A 19,250-nucleotide genomic window follows, 5' to 3' on the forward strand; every position below is an offset into this window, starting at 1 on the left:
CCCAGAGTTTGCTCTAATTCATGTCCATCGAGTTGGTGATGCCATCCAACCATCTCATCCTCTGTCGTCTCCTTCTCCTCCTGCCCCTAATCCCTCCCAGCATCAGGGTCTTTTCCAATGAGCTGGCTCTTCATAACAGGTGGCCAGAGTATATACTGGAGCTTCAGCTTTAGTATCAGTCCTTTCAATGAATATTCAGGACTGGTTTCCTTTAGGATTGACTAGTTTGATCTCCTTGCAGTCCAAGGGACTCTCAAGTCTTCGCCAACTCCACAGTTCAAAAGCATCAATTCTTCGGTGCTCAGTATTCTTTATGGTCCAACTCCCACATCCTTACATGACTACTGGAAAAACCATAGCTTTGACTATATGGACCTTTGTCGGCAAAGTGATGTCTCTGCTTTTGAATATGCTGTCTAAGCTGATCATAGCTTTTGTTCCGAGTGTCTTTTGGTTTCACGGCTGCACTCACCATCTGCAGTGATTTTGGATCCCAGAAAATAAAAGCTGCCACTGCTTCTACTGTTTCCCCATCTATTTGCCATGAAGTGATGGGACCCAATGCCATAATCTTAGTTTTTTGAATGTTGAGTTTTAAGTCAGCTTTTTCACTCTCTTCTTTCACCCACATCCAGAGGCTCTTTAGTTCCTCTTCACTTTCTACCATTAGTGGGATATCACCTACATATCTGAGGTTATTGATATTTCTCTAGGCAATCTTGATTCTGGCTTGTGAAACTGATGGGACAAAGGTCTTATTCCTTGGTATTTTCACAGACAGAGGCTGGGGCACAGGAGAAAATAAGCAATTGTTTAATTGATCCCTTTGCTATGTTGCAGCTTTATGACTTCATACAGTAAACTCAGCCAGCCTCTATCGTTTGTGCTAGTAATCTAATTCAGTGTCTACTGGTAAAAGTTCACCTTGAACGTGGGGATATACATCACCTCCGTTTCTCAGAGCAGCTCCGGTGTGGTAAGAGCCGAGCAAAGAGGCACCTGGACACAGGGGTCCCAGCCATCACCTGGCCCAGGTGCTGAACCTGCAGATTCAGCCTCCCCGGGGCCGTCCTGGAGTTCCCAAAGCTCTGAGGGGTGAGACTGTGATAGAAATGGACGGCCTTGAGTCTCCTGGGAGGTGTATCATCAGTGGCGCACCGCTAATAGTAACGGGACTGCGATGTGCTCAGCTACTCCTAATAGCACATGCTTTCATTCTAGTCATGACTAGAACAATTAATCACACAGGATATAACCCAGACTTCCAATTTCCACGGTGCTATCTATTAATTTTAAATTAATGCTGTGCCCTTTGTCAATGAGCTGCAGGTGCTTCATAATAAGAGAATAAACATAAGTACATAATGTAAGAACACTTTTGGCATCCACTATTTTTTTCTTTTTTACAAATGAGAGATGAAGCCAGCTTCCAGCTCTGATTTAAATGTGAAGTCAGAGCTGCAGCTTCTTCTTTTTATTGAGAAGAAAGAGCCCTGGGTGGGGGGAAGGGATTGCCCCCCATCCCCAGCCAGTCTCCCCCAGTCACCAGCCCTGTGGCCCTGGGGGGCTGGCCCCACCCTCCACGCGCCAGCTTCATTCTGCTGAGCAAAGTATGAGTGGCTTGGCTTTGTTCTCTCATGGGTTTTTTGCAAGTATCTTGTGAGATTGTAGTTGTTGTCCAGTCGCCAAGTTGTGTCCATCTTTCTACAAATCCCTGGACTGCAGCATGCCAGGCTTCCCAGTCCATCACTGGGAGTTTGCTCAAACTCATGTCCATTGAGTCGGTGATGCCATCCAACCCTCTCATCCTCTGCCGTCCCCTTCTCCTCCTGACCTCAATCTTCTCCAACATCACAGTCTTTTCCAGTGAGTCAATTCTTCACATCAGGTGGCCAGAGTATTGGAGCTTCAGCTTCAGCATCAGTCCTTCCAATGAACACCCAGGACTGATCTCCTTTAGGATGGACTGGTTGGATCTCCTTGCAGTCCAAGGGACTCTCAAGTGTCTTCTCCAACACCACAGTTCAAAAGAATCAATTCTTCAGTACTCACCTTTCTCTAAGGTCCAACTCTCACATCCATACATGACCACTGGAAAAACTGTAGCTTTGACTGTATTTTCAGGCTTTATTATCATAGAGCCTATTTTTCCCAAACTATACTAAAAAACTATAAAGACTATAGATTATAGGAATTACAACTTTATACAGAAAAATCCATATAGAAAAAAAGTGCCTTGAGATTCCTCAGTCTGTGTTTAGAATCTCAGCTAAAACCAAGGTAACTGTCTCCAAATAACTTGCCTGAAGCCCCTTGACTCCAGCCCCTCTGATCACGTCCCTGTTTTCCTTTCCTTGTTCTGTGTAAAGAACAAGAAAGCTGGTTGCGGGCATGATAGTGAAATGGTTGGGTCCCATGAGTCATTTTTAAAAGGATTTGTTCATTTCAGCACATTTGAATAGGGCCCAACTCTTACTTTATATGAATCTCTACTGAAGCATAACAGATATGCCTGAGTAACAACTGAGACTTCATCTGTGTGTGCATATCAGTTATCTGTTTCCATGTAAAAAAAATTCTGCAACCATAACAGCTTAGGACCACTGTATATATATATCTTATATCTTTAGTTTTTTTTTTAGATTAAACTTTAATTGATATACAAAAGCATACATTTAATACACACATCTTTGTGAGTATGGAGATATGCATGCACCGATGATTGAGGGCAGGAGAAGGAGGCGACAGAGGATGCAAGGGTTGGAGGGCATCACCGACTCACTGGACATGAGTTTGAGCAGGCTCTAGGAGACAGTGAAGGACAGGGAAGCCTGGTGTGCTGCAGTCCATGGGGTGGCAAAGACTCAAACTTCACTTAGCAATTAATTGAACAACAATGACACTAGCACAACACCCATTGTACCCACCACTTCCAAAGCAGGTTCTTGTGTTCTTTTTTGTGTGTGTGTGGTTTCTTTTTTTTTTTTTGGTAAAAGCATTTAATATGAGATTTATCTTCTTCACCTGTTTTTAAGAGCACAATACTGTATGAATTCAACCACACTGTACTATCCCACAGGGTCTGTGGGTCAGGAATGAGGAGGGCACAGCTGATTGACTGGGTCCTCTCATTACAGTCACAAGCCTGCGAAGGATTGGCCGGAAGTAAGTTCGCACTTGGAAGTACTGGGAAGGACCCACTTCCAAGCGCCCTCAGGGTGTGGGCAGAAAGCACTCCTTGTAGCTCTCAGCTGGGGCTGCCCTCAGCTCTTTGGCCAGTTACTTCCTCAACCAGCAAAGGCTTCTCTAGAGCCAGTCTGCTTAGACCGCTTCAGATAATACGGTATAATCCCGGAGATGACTTTTGCCATATTTAGCTGTTAAAAAGCAAGTCATATCTCTCACCTGTATTCAGAGGTGTAGCTACCTTCTGCAGGGGATGAGGAGATGCCTTAGAGATCTGGCCTCCTTTAAAGGGCATATACATCCCACCCCGTGTGAAACAGATGGTTGGTGGGAAACTGCTGCGTAGCAGGGGGAGCTCGGCTCAGGGCTCTGTGATGACCTGGGGGCTGGGACGAGGGGAGGGAGCCTCTAGAGGGAGGGGACACACGTCTACTGGTAGCTGATTCACGCTGATACAGCAGAAACCAATACTGTGTTGTAAAGCAATTACAGTGCAATACAAAGGGGACTTCTAGAAGCTCCAAGGCAAAGCCCCACCCTCACATAAATAATCACCAAACTTTGAATGGTTTATTTCTACAGTTTTCTGAAAGTAAGGCTTACCTGTATGAGAAGGCTTTTAGATGGGAGCATGTTGCAAAAATGAACCCTGCGAGAGGCCAGTGTCACACACACACACACACACACACACGCCTGATTCAGTGTATTGTGACAGGCTTCTACCAACGTGATGTGCAGGTGTAGGGGTGGAGGGGTCCCAGATCGACAGGAGGGGGCTCTTTCTTGCACTCCTGCATGCTCAGTCACTGGCTGGGAGCTGCCTGGGGTGACTCCGGGGGACCCTCCTCCTCCACCCTCCTGCTGGGCGCAGCGGAGCCAGAACTCAAAGCCCATTTCCCTGATCTCACACTAAACGGACCACGTGCTTTTCAGATGTTATTCCTGTGCTTTAGGCATTCCACTAGAATGCTGAAAACACACTCTAATTTTTAAGGCTTCAACTAGGCAGTGCTTTTTTTGAGAGCTTTGATTTACAAAATTGGGAGTTGGTTTACAGTTGATTTCAGAACTTTCCATAACGGAGTCATGGGTAGGGAGAGGGTGTTATTTAGTTTTCAAGACTCCAAGATCATTTCACTGGGAAGCTAGTCGAGACCTCCCCTGGGAAATCACATCTAGGGAATTTTGCTTTCTTGGTGTTTTATTAGGTTTTGTTTTATTATTTTGGTTTTGGGATATTGAACACGTAACCCACAGGATTTTCTTATATATATATTCTGATTGTGTATATATATAGAGAGAGCAAGATGAGGAAGGCATATACACATACATATGATATATGGTCTATATTCAGCTTATGTGCACATCTATACATATGTATATATGTATGTGTGCATATTTTTTTGACTTTTTAAGATTTTAAGTTGGAAGCAAGTGAAATAGGAAAAGACAAGTCTCCTGATGCCTCAAAATCCTACTTCTAAGGATAACTGTTTCATAGACAGAACAGACTGTGATAGGTTGTTTTGTAACCTAAATGAATGAGGATAAAAATTATTCAGAAAAGAACAATTCTGAAGGCAAGCCTTAGTCATTTATAACTAAAAATGTTTAGTAAGAAAAGCTTATCATCTGAATGTATATTTTCTTTAAAGCAGTTGGGGGTTTTTCTTAAACCAGCCAGTGGGCAGTGGTTCACTGACCCTCACAGCAACTGTAGGAAGCAGGAACTGTTAGTGCGTCATTTTAGAAGTCAGGGACTCAGGGCTTAAAGAGAAGATGGGACTTGCCCTAAACTACATGGTCCAAATGTGAGCATGTGCTCAGTCGTGTCTGACTCTGTGACCCCATGGACTGTAACCCGCCAGGCTCCATGGGATTGAGGTCCATGGAGGTCCATGTAACAGAGGTCCATTGAGGTCCATGTAACAGAGGTCCATGGGATTCTCCAGGCAAGAATACTGGAGTGGGTTGCCATGCCCTCCTCCAGGGGATCTTCCTGACCCAAGGATCAACCCACATCTCTCGTGTCTCCTGCATTGGCAGGTGGATTCCTTACCACTGCACCATCTGGGGGGAAGCACTCATGGTCCCGAGGTTTAGCATTTTTTCTCTGTTTTTAGTTAAACTTATTTGTAAACATGTAAGATGATAGAAGCATGGGTATTGCAGAATAGAAGTTGGAGGTAAGGATACTAACCATGAAAGCAATCTAAAAGGCTTTCACTCTTTTAAACAGTTTTCCCAAGCTATTTTAAAGAACAACCTATGGAAAGCTGAAGGTAGCGACATGGTTGATCTGCTGATTATATCCTTCACATTTTCCCACTTGAGTGAGGAGAGCTGATCTTTGCACTTGTGAGCAGAACACATTTGCAGATTAAGGATCAGGGTTTTAAGTGGTGCCGTTTGAGGGGTGTAACTGAAGAACAGCTGGGGCAGAAGTACGCCATCGGTGCTGACACGGCCACAGCCTGCTCCTTCGGGGCACCGTCTACATTTAGGGAGGCAGCGTTGGTCAAGAAGGGAGCTTTCTGTCACACAAAGCCTGTGTGGGATCCTGCACCATAAGCGGAGATGCACAAGCCGGTGTAGTGACTACTAACCAAGCTGAGCAGAGCAAAGCTCATGAAATTGTCATCACAGGTCAGTTTGGGTCCTGTGTGGAAAGAACGTGAGACACGGTGCTGAGATGCATCCTTGCAGCTGCACTAAGGATTCTCTTTCTGATCCGGCAAGCTTGGCTCTTGTCAAGGGGAGTGCCATGTTTGCAGTGGAAATGAGAGGCGCTTGTGACCCTGTGTGGCTAACGCCTGGGTTCCTCTTTACAGATTTCCACTGAATGCAGCATTCTGATGACCTCCACACGGTAACACAAAACCAAAGTCCACAATGTCAGAAGCCCGGAGCTCTCCTGAGCTTACTCAAAACCCAAAAGACACCTAGCTCACTCTTTCCAGAGGAGAATAAGCCATAGTTTAAGGAAGCAGGCTCCAAATGGGCCACTAATATTCAAATCAGAGATTCTGAGTCTGACAAAAGAGCCTAATTTGGGAAAGACAAGAGCACCATCCTCAATCGGGAAAGCCCATCCTTACGTGGAGAGGGCCATCATTACGTGATCAAAATACCCTTCCCCCACCCCCCTAGCTTGATGGATATAATTGACATTTAACATCATGTAAGTTTAAGATCAATTATGTGATGATTTGATGCATGTATATACTGTGAAATGATCATCACAGTAAAGTCAGTGAACACCTCCTATACAACAAGGTTAATTGTTTCACCCAACATAATAATAACCTTTCTCTTTTGGTTTAAGAACATTTAAGATCTACTCTCCTAGCTACTTTCAGGTATAAAAAAATTTCTAACTACAGTCACCATGCTGTACATTAGATTCCTAGAACTTACCATATAATTGAAAGTTTGCACCCCTTGACTAACTTCTTACCATTTCTGCCTTAATGCCAGCCCCTGGCAATCACCAAGCCACTCTCTATTTGTTCAGCTTTTTCAGATTCCACGTGTGACATTATACAGTGTTTGTCTTTCTCCGTCTGGCTTACTTCACTTAGCATAAAGCCCTGAATGTTCACTCATGTTGTCACAAATGACAAGACTCCTTTCTTTTTTTATGGCTGAGTAATATTCCATTGTGCTTCCCAGGTGGCTGTGTGATAAAGAACCCACCTGCCAATGCAAGAGATGCAAGTTTGATCCCTGGGTTGGGAAGAGCCCCTGAAGAAGGAAACGGCAAAACACTACAGTATTCTTACCTGGAAAACCCCATGGACAGAGGAGCCTGACTGTCTATAATCCTTGGGGTTGCAAAAGGGTCAGACACAATCCCCAACTAAGCAAAAACAATATTCTGTTGCACTAATATTATACCTACACTTTTTTGTCTCCAACCTGTGTCAATGGACACCTTGATTAGTTCCATGCTTTGATTTTGGATTAATGCTGCAATGTACATTGGGGTGGAGATATCCCTTAAAGACAGCGATTTCGAATCCTTTGGTTATATACCTAGAAGTAGGATGACTAGATCATTTGGAAGTTTTACTTTTAATGTTTTAAGAACCCCATACTCTTTTCCATAGTGACTGCACTGGTTTACATTCCCACCAACAGTGCAGAAATGTTCGTTTTTCTCTGTATCCTCTTCAGTTCTTGTTGTCTCTTGTCAAAATGGTCTCTCTAACAGGTGTGAGGAGTTATCATGTGGTTTTGATTTACATTTCCCTGTTGGTCATTAATGTTAAGTATATTCGATATAGTTCTTGTCCAGTTGTATGCCCTCTTTAGAAAAATTTCTACTCAGGTCCTTTATCCATTTCTATCATTTGCCTTTTTTGCTATTGTGTGAGTTTCTTATATATTTTGCATATTGACCACTAATCATTTAACTGTCTTGCAAATATTTTCTCCCACCGAGAGGTTAATTTGTTTTGCTGATTGTGCCTTTTGTTGTAACTTTTGCTGATTGTGCCTTTTTAGTTTGATATAGTCCCACTTGTCTATTTTTTCTTTTGTTGCTTGTGCCTTTAGAATCATATTTTAAAAATCATTGGCAAGGCTGGTGTCCAGGAGCTTTCTGCCTACGTTTTTTTCTAGGAGTTTTTATTTTATCTAAGCCTTAAATTAAGATTTCAAGTAAATTATTGTGAGGATTGTAAGATATTGCTTCAATTTCATTCTTTAACATGTGAATATCCAGTTTTCTCAACATCATTTATTGACTAGATTGTCCTTGAATAGAATCTATTGAATAGATTCTTGGCTCTGATGTCAGACATTAGTTGACCATATCTGTGTGCGGTTATTTCTGAGGACCTCGGTTCTCTCCTGTTGGTCTACGCATGTTTCTGCGCCAGTACCGTAGGGCTGATTCTTACGTGCGTATGTGCTCAGTGGGTCAGTCGTGTTTGCGACCCCATGGACTGTAGCCCACCAGGCTCCTCTGTCCATGGGATTTTCCAGGCAAGAATACTGGCGTGGGTAGCCGTTTCCTTCTCCAGGGCATCTTCTCCACTCAGGGATGGAACACTCGTCTCTTGCATCTTCTGCCTTGGGAGGCAGGTTCTTCGCCACTGCACCACTTGGGATAGCTTCATAGTATTGTTTGAAATCAGGAAGCATAATACTTGCAGCTTTGCTCTTCTTTCTCAGGATTTCTTTCCTCTGTGTTGGAACAACAAAAGTCTGATTCGTGTTTGTTTTACTTTCTGTGAAAAATGTCATTAGCATTTTGATGATGATTACACTGAATCCATAGATGGCTTATAGACATTTTGATAGCATTAATTCTTCCCATTCATGAATGTGGAATATCTTCCCATTTATTTGCCTTCTATTTCTTTCATCAATATCTTATACTTTTTAATGTCTTAAAGTTTTCATCTCTTTTGTAAAAATTTGTTTCCATATTTTTGATACTATTGTCAATAAGAATTTTTCCTCTTATTTCTTTTTCAGATAGTTTGTTGTTAGTGTTTAGAAACCTGATTTTTGTATGGTGATTTTGCATCCTGCAACTTTACTGTATTGGTTTATTACTTCTAAGAGTTTTTTGGTGGATTCTTCAGCATTTTGTTTACATAAATTCATTTAATCTGCAGTTAACAATTTTACTTCTCGTTTTCTTACTTGGATGGTTTTTAACTTCCTTTTTGCCTGGTTACTCTGTCTAGGGCTTCCAGGACTGTGTTGAATACGAGGGGTGAGACTGGGCACCCATGTCTTGCTCTTGATCACAGAGGAAAATCTTTCAAACTTGCATCAAGTATGAATTATCTGTGTTCTTGTCATATGCGGCCTGCATTATGTTGAGATATTTTCTATCTTAATATGTTAACAGCTTTCATCGTGAACAAGCATGACTGACGATAACAGGTCCAGGCCAACCTCAACAATCAGCCAAGTAAGGCATCTGTTTTTACAAACACAACTTGTCGTTAATTGTTAGGAGAATGGAGAAATGCAATCATTAGGAAAATGGTCAAAGACAATCATCAACAAAGAAGTGATACCTGAAATTTAATACTGAAGGTGGAATAGGGTGTTAACATGGTCTCTCCACTCTAGTAAAATAAAATTTCATGTATGCTGTGATAAAGAATCTACCTGCAATGCAAGAGAAGTAGGATAAAACTCTGGGTCAGGAAGATCTCCTGGAAAAGGGAACAGCAACCCACTCCAGTATTCTTGTCTGGAGAATCCCATGGACAGAGGAGCCTGGTGGGCTATAGTTCAAAGTGTTACAAAGAGTTGGACACAACTGAGTGCACAATGCATGGGGTCACCAAAAAGTTAGAGCATTTGTTCTTCTTTTATACCTAATTCAGAAGACAAGGAGGGCATCCACATGAGAAAAAACCAGGATTCCTGTAAAACTCGAGTCACTTAAACTGCAAATGGCCTGCCTGCTAGCATGTGAGTCACGGAGAAGAGCATTTTAACAGCAGGGGGAAATCGCAACAGGGAAACACTCTGTTTATAAACTAAGGAGAGAGTGCATACATTTCATGCTCATTTTAATGTCTCAGGTGAATGCTTGTTTCTGTACATATCTGAGCCCTTTCAGTTTTCCAACATTTACCCATTCTGCAATGTAAGCAGTCTTTTTATAGTGACAGAGCGCTTCCACAATGCTCACTTCAAGAGGAAATATGCATTTCACTCCTGGCATGATCTTTGGTTTAATTTCCAATGATGGAAGTCCAGGTGGGAAATAGAGCTCACTCTTCAATTTCAAGGCAATTCTGTTTCCAATGAGGCAGAGCACTCATCAGACACCTTCAACCCATCTGCTTACTGCAAACCGAGCTCCAAATCTCTGAGACAGAATTGTTGCAGGAAGGGGGGACCCCTTCCAGGGCTCGAAACTGGGCTCTTGTCTAACACTCGGAAATGAACTGTCCGAGGAGACACATGTGCTGAGAAAGCAAGAGATTTTATTGGGAAAGGGCGCCAGGGTGGAGAGCAGGAGGGGAAGGGAACCCAGGAGAACAGCTCTGCCGCGTGGGCTTGCATTCTTGGGTTTTGTGGTGATGGGATTAGTTTCCAGGTTGTCTTTAGCCAATAATTCTGACTCAGAGTCCTTCCTGGTGCTGCATGACTTGTTCAGCCACGATGGGTGCCAGCGAGAAGGATTCTGGGGGTCGGACATGTGGTGTCTCCTTTTGACCTTTCCCAAACTCTTCCGGTTGCTGGTGGCTTATTAGTTCCGTGTTCCTTGCCAGGATCTCCTGTCATAAAACAACTCATGCAGATGGTTACTGTGGTGCCTGGCCAGGGTGGGCGGTTTCAGTCCATGTGCTTTGCCTCACGGAATCAGCCTGGTTGTCATTAACATCTAAGCAAAGAAAACCGTCAGATTAGCAATCTAATTGTGATGGAATCCTACACTTGGCAGGATTCTACAGCGCTGTCGCTGTGGGTTTAATTTCTAAAACTGGTCATCTGGCAGCTGCCACCGAGGGCCGTCCCTGTCCAGTGTTGGGACAGAGCCTCTGGGAGGTTAGCTGGGGCCACCTGGCTCCACGCACGTCATGCCAGGACCTCGGAAGGAAGCGTCTGGTGAGACGACCCTTCAAGTCCTTGGGTGCCTGCCCCAACGCACTCTCTGCTATGCAGTGTTCATCACACAACATATTAAAAGAGCATAGCATCACTCAAAATACGGAGAGCATCTCTGCGGAGCTTGGCGCAGTGGGTCAAGAATCTGCCTGAAATGCAGGAAATGTAGGCTCAATCCCTGGGTCAGGAAGATCCCTTGGAAGAAATGGCAACGCACTCCACTATTCTTGCCTGGAGAATCCCATGGACAGAGGAGCCTGGCGGGCTACTGTCCATAGGGTCACCCAGAGGCAAACATGACCGGGTGACTAAGTGCATGGAAGGCGTTGAGCGGGGCAGACACAGGCGATGGGAGAGCCTGCCTGCAGGACGGTGGGTGAGAGGCCGGCTGAGCGGGGACGGCGTGAGGCCCACTCTCCTGGGCGGGTCTGCAGGGCCGGGGGTGGACACGCGGGGACTCGGACGGGTCGGTTCTGACGCAGACACTGGGGGCCGGGCAGGGAAGAGCAGGGTCTGTGTGTGAGCAAGGAGGCGGAGACAGACACACTGCTCACACGCCACACACACGCACACCGTGGACACCACATGCACACATACACTGTGCCCAACACACCACACACACCCCACGCACACCACACTATGCACATAACTTCACACATGTAACATACACATCACACCACACACACACACACCACACACCACATACATGTTACACACCATACACACACACACACCACATACAGCAGACACACTATGCACATCACACCACACACACAACATACATGTTAGACGCCATACACACACACACACCACATACAGCAGACACACCGTGCACATCACACCACACACACAACATACATGTTACACACTACACACACCCCACGCACACCACACTATGCACATCACTTCACACATATAACATACATGTCACATACCATACACACACACACACACACCACATACAGCAGACACATTATGCACATCATACCACTCACATAACATACATGTAACGCACCATATACACACACACACCACATACACCAGACACTATGCGCATCACACCACACGCACAACATACATGTTACACACACACACACCACATACAGCAGACACACTATACACATCACACCACACACACACACACCACACCATACAAGCAGCACATACAACACACAACATACACACTACACACATGCGCATGCCTCACACCACACACACCACATACACACACCAGAAACATTCCACACCATACACAATAGACAAAACACAATCCATAATCCACACACCACATCCACATACTCAGTGCATGCACAATACGTAATACAGACCACACACAGAGTACACATCTCACATGCAACACATCACACACACACAGTGCCCCAAACTACACATACACTGACACAGTACATAGCACACACACATGCCAGAAACGCCACTCACTGCACACAGAATATTACATGAGGTGAAACTTAGAATCACAAGTTCCAATGCGCACGAACAAGAGAAATTCCATGAAAATTCAAGCTTCACAAACTTGACTAAAGGAAGCAGGCATTCAAAGTGAAAGTTAAAGTTGCTTAGTAGTTTTGGGCTCTTTACGACTGCATGGACTATACAGTCCATGGATTCTCTAGGCCAGAATACTGGAGTGGGTAGCCTTTCCCTTCTCCAGATGATCTTCCCAACCCAGGGATCAAACCCAGGTCTCCACACTGCAGGTGGATTCTTGACCAACTCAGCTATCAGGGAAGCCTAGGCATTCAAAAGAACACACAAATAATGGAAAAATCTTCAAAAAAAGAAGGAATGATGTCTAAGAGTCAAAATAAGAATGGTAAAGCAAAAGGCTGATATGAAACAGGCAGAAACAGATTTTTAAAGACCAGTTAGAAAGTACAAAAATATAGTTTCACAAGATAAGTACTGGATAACAGAAAATCATTAGAGATTTAAAAGACAGTACCAAAATATGGAACCTAAATACTAAGAAATAAAGAGATAGAACACATGAAAATGATCCTCAAAGGGTTAAAGGTAAAGTAAGAGGCTCCATCACACCAGGAGGGAGCATTGCCTGCAAGGTGAGCAGCAACGTCTGTAGTGATGACGGCTTAGGACTTTCAAGTAAGTAGACAGTTCACACGTGTGTTCAGAGCACATGGCAGAAGTGCATATTCAATCCTTAGCAGAATGCACTTTAAAAAATCTATATCTAGGTGCATTCTAATAAAACTGAAGATCCTCAAAGGTCAAAAGAAACTTACAAACACTTTGAGAAGAAGAAAAAGATGTAAGCCACAGAAGACAGTAAGCTCTTAAATAAATGTTAAAATTAAGCACACCTCAAAAAAAAAAGCAATGAAAGAATTCAGTACATCAGTTAAAGGATGTAGCTCCCACAGAGAGCATGATTGCTAGTATCACATCCAAAGTGCAATTCCAAGCACAGTGTCACATTTCTAAGAGCCATACACTCATGTCACAATTATGCTGGGTTCCATTCACCCGTGGCTCTGTCTACACCTCAAAGTCTGTATAAACAACTTTCAGTTTACCCCTCCAGCCTTGCTCCCTCCACCCCTAAATACCTGTGACCCCAGAGCCTCTGTCTCCTCCTCCTCAAGCTCAAGTCCCACGCAGCAAACCCTCCCATTGGTATAAGAACCCTAGTGTTAGTTGCTCGGCTTTCTAATTGAGTGCTATTTGCATCCATTGTATCCTAGTGACTGTAATTCCTTTACATGTCCGGGTAGTATGTGTCTTCAGTGAAGAAAGAAAACGTGATTTGTATCTATATTGTATTTTGTAGGCGAGCCTCTATCAGTGCATTTAAATGTCAAAAAACTATGCAAATAGCTTTAAAACTATTTTATAATTTGCACAAACCTTCGGTGTAGCTTTATTTAAAAGTTTAAATGTCTTTTAGCGATATTTGGGAAAACTAGTGGGCAGGTATTTTGGTTGGGCTGAGAACCACGAAACCCATTATACTTTTTTCAACATAAAATGAAGTGCTGGTTCCTGCTTCCCAAAAGTTGGTAGTGGATTAGATTAGGGAAATGAGAGGTTCCTGTGTTTGTAATATAGTCATTCTCGCTCTCACTGTAGATGTGTATTGTCGCTTTCTGCTTTAAGAGTTTGTTGAACAGCAACGAAAGAAACTAGTCTGCAGAAATCTCTGCAATGGACCCAACTTTGTAGGAGGGCTTCAGGGCCCCTCAGCCTGACCCTGTCACGCTGTGACTTGTCCATTGTTTCAGGCTGGGCCCCACCTGATTCTTGGTCTGGGTGTCATTTCGCTCCACCACTAGGATCTAGCTACCTCCACTCTAGCTTCTGAGATCAGTCACAGTGAGAGTAGGAGAGTGCTATGTCCTGCCCTCCAGGATCCAGGAAAGAGCTCCCTGAAAAGCCCCACTCCTTCTGATATAAACTAAAATGTTTCAGAAAAGAAGCCTCATTCTTCTACAGATGAAGTAGATAAGACTTTCTTATCTATGAAAAGTCCCAACACATACTTCTCAGTTCCCATTCTTTGCCTCTAAACGATCAGCAGAATTCTTTATGCCCACTGACCAATCTGAAAAAAGTTCCTGACTTGTCCCTCCAGCTCCCAGGCCTCTGCACTCTAACCCACCCTCACTGAGCCAGTGTCCCACTTTTCCCAGGGATCTGCCACCTACAGGAAAACGTCCCCTGATCAGCGGTCCCCTTGAGCCACCCGGCCCCCACACCTGGTTCTCTGTCACCGGTTGACCCGCCTCCACCTGGACGCCTGCCCTTTGAGACGCCTGTAGGTGTTAGGGTCAGAACACTCCCTACAGCAACAGATCCTTCCCTTACCGCTTTAATCCCTTAGAGCAAAGGCTCTGCTCGCTGTTAACCAGGAATTTCAAGCAGAGATCTCGTTGGAGCAAAAGCAAACAAAAAGCAGTGTTTCAGTTTGGGGTTTGTTGGGACGACAGCCTGGGAAACACTCGCATTGTGTTCCACAGGACTTCAAGGGGGGGGAAGCTCACAAAGGCAAAAAGCAAGGTTATGTAAGTTGTTTGTCAAGAATTAGGATTGGAGGGACTTCCCTGGTGGTCCAGTGGTTAAGCCTCTGCTTTGCAATGCAGGGGACATGGGTTCAATTCCTGGTCAGGGAACTAAGATCCCACATGCCATGGAGCAACTAAGCCCACATGCTAAAGAGTCCAAGAGCCACCATGAAGATTCTACATGTGGCAACTAAGACTCTGCACAGCCAAAATAAAGAAAGAAAAGAAAAGGTTGGCAGTATTAAAGGGAAAAAAAAAGAAGAAGAATTAGGATTGGTCCTGTAAGAAGTAAGTGTGCTTGTTAAGCAAGGTTTGGTTGGGATTGAAATGATTACACATTTCTGAAGGGACTAGCTAATAACATTTTGCAAATGACTACCCGCATCCTTGAGTTTGGTGCCATTCAGAAAGTTCAGGTTCTCCTGATGCAGGGAAGTACCTGAATCCACATCCCTGGACCCACCAGCTCCATTTCGGATGCCTGAACCATAGTCACTTCATTTGGATTTTTCAAATGATCTAAAATATATCATCATATCCCAGGTCCAGAATTGTTTTTACCTGACATCACTCACCCACATCTTTATAACTTGGGCCATGGGTCTAGGGCTTCCTTGGTGGCTCACTGGTAAAGAATCTGCCTGCCAAGCAGGAGATGACGGGGTGGGGAAGCTCTCTTGGCGAAGGGAATGGCAACCCACTCCAGTATTCTTGCCTGGAGAATCCCATGGACAGAGTAGCCTGGTGGGCTACAGTCCATGGGGTCACAAAGAGTCAGACACGACTGAGCGACTAAGCAACAACAAGCATGGGTTTAAGCATTTATTCCTAAAATTCCCCCAGGACTGGAGTTCCACCCTTAAATTCTCAGCTCAGGGGCCAGCACGTCCCCCACTGACAGATGCTGTCTCAGCCTGTGAGAACTGCCATCTGTGCTGTCTGCCAGCCTCCAGCTCAGAGCCCTGGGGATCAACCTCTGCAATGCGGCTAATGCCCATGGCCTCAGCACTACACTGTCTCATCCCACATGTACTCATGACATCATGAGCACCGATGCCCGGGGCAAGGCCGGGCTTCCTTCCTGCCTGGCAGCTGCGGACATGGCCTGCCTCAGCCTCCCGGGTAGGTCTCATCTCAGACCTCATCTCTTTCAGCCTCTCACCTCTTTAGAGGCTTCCCAGTCTCAGTGTACCTCAGAACTTAGGAAAAGCATTCATTGCAACACTTCTATTCAAAATAAGTACTGAAAGGGGGACATTCACAAAATCTGTGGATGCCAAAACATTTCACAGGGTGTATAACATTAAATCAGATAATGAGCAATGTAATTGCCCTTCCTTAAAGCAATGAATTTTAAAATTTAGTCCATTTATATGATGAACCCTTATAAAACATTTAAATAAGCAATTTAGATTTTAATGATTCAATACAGTTAGATCTCAAAAAAATATGCTGCCTTTAAACATCCTGGCTTAAATTGCTTTAAGGATTATAAATATTAAATTCTCAACAGACTGGCCTTCTCTCAGATAGCAAACTATAAAGCATGTAAGATATTTTGGCAACTACCTTTTCCTAAGATTAATATTTTGTGAAAAACTAGAATTAAACTGTGATTAGCTTTCCATCAGGATGTTCACTGCTTTCTGCTATAGTAAAGTGAGCAACTGAAATGAACTGAACTGAACTGAAAGTGAAAGTGAAAGTTGCTCAGTCATGTCCAACTCCATGACCCCATGGACTATACAGTCCATGGAATTCTCCAGGCCAGAACACTGGAGCGGATAGCCTTTCCCTTCTCCAGGGGATCTTCCCAACCCAGGGGTCAAACCCAAGTCTCCCAAATTGCAGGCAGATTCTTTACCAGATGAGCCACAAGAGAAGCCCTAGTAAACATCATCTAAATAATTTCCTCATGCTTGGAACCCAGGCATAAACTCTGCTGAAATAATTTAATTTGGAAACATAAGGTCATCCCATAAGTCATCTGTACTCATGAGAATCTGACTGTTTTTCCTTTGAATGTTTTTTCCGATGACTACCATCAACATAAGCTTGTGTGGGTAAATGACACTTCATCGCCTGGTAGGCTACAGTCCACAGGTAGCAAAGAGTCGGACACGACTGAGCGACTTCACTTTCTTTCCTTCTTTAAGACTGAGCAGAAAATGCACAAGATGAAACAGGTATGGAAGCTCTAATCCCCATACCTGTGAGTATGGCCTCACCTGGAAATACCCTTTGCAGGTGATCAAGCTGAGGTCATGGGGATGGCCCTTCTCCGGTACGGCTAGTGAACATGTAAGCGGGGGGACTTGGACACAGAGACGGCATGCTCTCGGGGCGGACACAGTGAGGAAGCGGGAGTTATGCAATCACAAGCCAGGGAGTGTCCATGACTGTGAGCAAACCACCAGAAGTCAGCAGAGAAGCACGGATCGGATTCTCTCTACCACTTCAGAAGAAGCCAGCTCTGCCTTTGTTTCAGACTCCTGGCCTCCAGAACTGTGAGACAGTTTTGTTGTTCAGTAGCTCAGTTGTGCCTGGTTCTTTGACACCCCAGGGATGCCGGGCTCCTCTGTCCATGGGATTTTCCAGGCAAGAATACTGGAGTGGGTTGCCATTTCCTCCTCCAGAGGATCTTCCAGACCCAGGGATCGAACCTGTGTCTCCTGCACTGGCAAAAGGATTCTTTACCATTGAGCCACCTGGGAAGCCCTGTAGGATAATACCTTTGAGTACATTAAGCCTCCCAGAGGTGGTTCTTTGTTACAGCTGCCCTAGCAAACTCACACACATGCCTTTCCTTTATCTTCTTCGTTTTCAGCATTGCTTTGCCTGTTGCTTTGCACACGCTTTACAATTAGTCACTTCTAGGACCTCATACAGGAAGAAGAGAAGTCTCCTTCCATTTCTGTCAGCCCCCACACTGACCTTTCACTCACTCTTTCACCTGCTCACTCTTGTCCACGTCCACCTTCCACCAAACTGGACCAGTGACAAAATACTCTGTCTCGCACCTGTCATCACTAAAACCCACTGAAGCAACTTTTTTTCCTCATTAAGAAAACTTCACTTTAATATTGCCTTATTCGTGAATTTTCTTTTGCAAAGTCTTTTGCATTAGTTACGTATGTTTACCAATTATTTCACTCTTTATTTATGCTACATTGGGAAGTCTAGAGGAAAAACATAATTTGCACCTGAGTTTGTACAATATCATTGCATACTACAAACAACTGCACAGTCTAATGAGTTCATGAAGTGTTAAATAACTGGGTATCTGGTATTTTAAGTTATTTATATTGTGGAAAAATAAGTGCAGAGGTGTTAAAATTGTTTTAATCATGTTAGAGTAAAGAGGTGACAGTTTTGGTTCCCCTGCAACGTTATGACGTTTGCTGAGTCGCTTCAGTTGTGTCCAACTCTTTGTGACCCCAAGGACTGTAGCCTGCCAGGCTCCTCTATCCATTGGATTCTCCAGGCAAGAATACTGGAGTGGGTTGCCATGCCCTCTTCTAGGCAATCATCTTGACCCAGGGATCAAACCCTCGTCTCTTACATCTCCTGCATTGGCAGGCGGGTTCTTTACCACTAGCACCACCTGGGAAGCCCATATTTCTGTCCATTTATGGCTAACCTGTCCTCCCATGTGAATCATAGGAGCCAGCAGCCCCAGTGGTCCTCAAAGCATCTGTGCTGGGCAGGGACACTGGATGCAGACCGTGATATACCCCAACAGGGGGTCACAACAGGGAACCTTCAGTTTGGGACAGAACCTCACTCCACCACTCCACTTTTAAGAGAAATGTTCCAGCTTGCTGTTGAACCCTTTGGTTGGCAAGCTGCATGATTGACATGCCAACCATCAAATCCATCATCGAATGGAGAAGGCATTTAAGAAACAGGCTTTGATTAAATTCCAGAAGCACAGAAAATTGCGTGAGCATTTGCCTCAGAGTCTCACGGAATTTGTTCCTTCTATTGCCTCCTGTCTTAAGACTTCACACCAAGCTTCCTATGGCTGCCTGACTGAGGAATACAAATAACAGTCAATCTGATAGATGATTTTTATAATTTAGTGGCCCTTACCAGTGGTTGATGGCCGCAATATTATAGCATCATAGAGAGATGCTCATAAATGACCAGGGTTGAAGATAAATTCTTCCCATGGCCAGCGCTTCAAGCAATACAGTCTGTGGTCCACTTTTCTCTCAACTAAAGCAGAGCAGAACAAAGTTCCATGCTGGTTTCAAGCTTCAGTGAGTGGGTTGGCTGGAGGTCAGGCATTTGGAATGAATTGGCCGAAAGCCTGGGGAGGAGGTACAAAGAAGGGCCTCTCAGGCTGGACCCAGGCTGTGAAGATGTCTAGAAACTGTGAATACCCAGAAGAGGGCTCCACTGTGGAGGAGGCTATCAAAACCAAGTGGACAGATT

The 19,250-nt window shown here is 44.4% G+C and overlaps 1 long non-coding RNA gene across 1 annotated transcript; it reads left to right on the plus strand.

Annotated features, from left to right (window-relative positions):
* Nucleotides 1-296: 296 nt before the first annotated feature.
* LOC122683908 lies at nucleotides 297-18,346 on the plus strand. Its single transcript, XR_006337870.1, has 3 exons — nucleotides 297-443; nucleotides 17,200-17,202; nucleotides 18,336-18,346. It is a non-coding gene; the product is annotated as an uncharacterized LOC122683908 (long non-coding RNA).
* Nucleotides 18,347-19,250: the final 904 nt, after the last annotated feature.

Source organism: Cervus elaphus, chromosome 25 (assembly GCF_910594005.1).
Source record: "Cervus elaphus chromosome 25, mCerEla1.1, whole genome shotgun sequence".
Classification (NCBI taxonomy): Eukaryota; Metazoa; Chordata; class Mammalia; order Artiodactyla; family Cervidae; genus Cervus; species Cervus elaphus.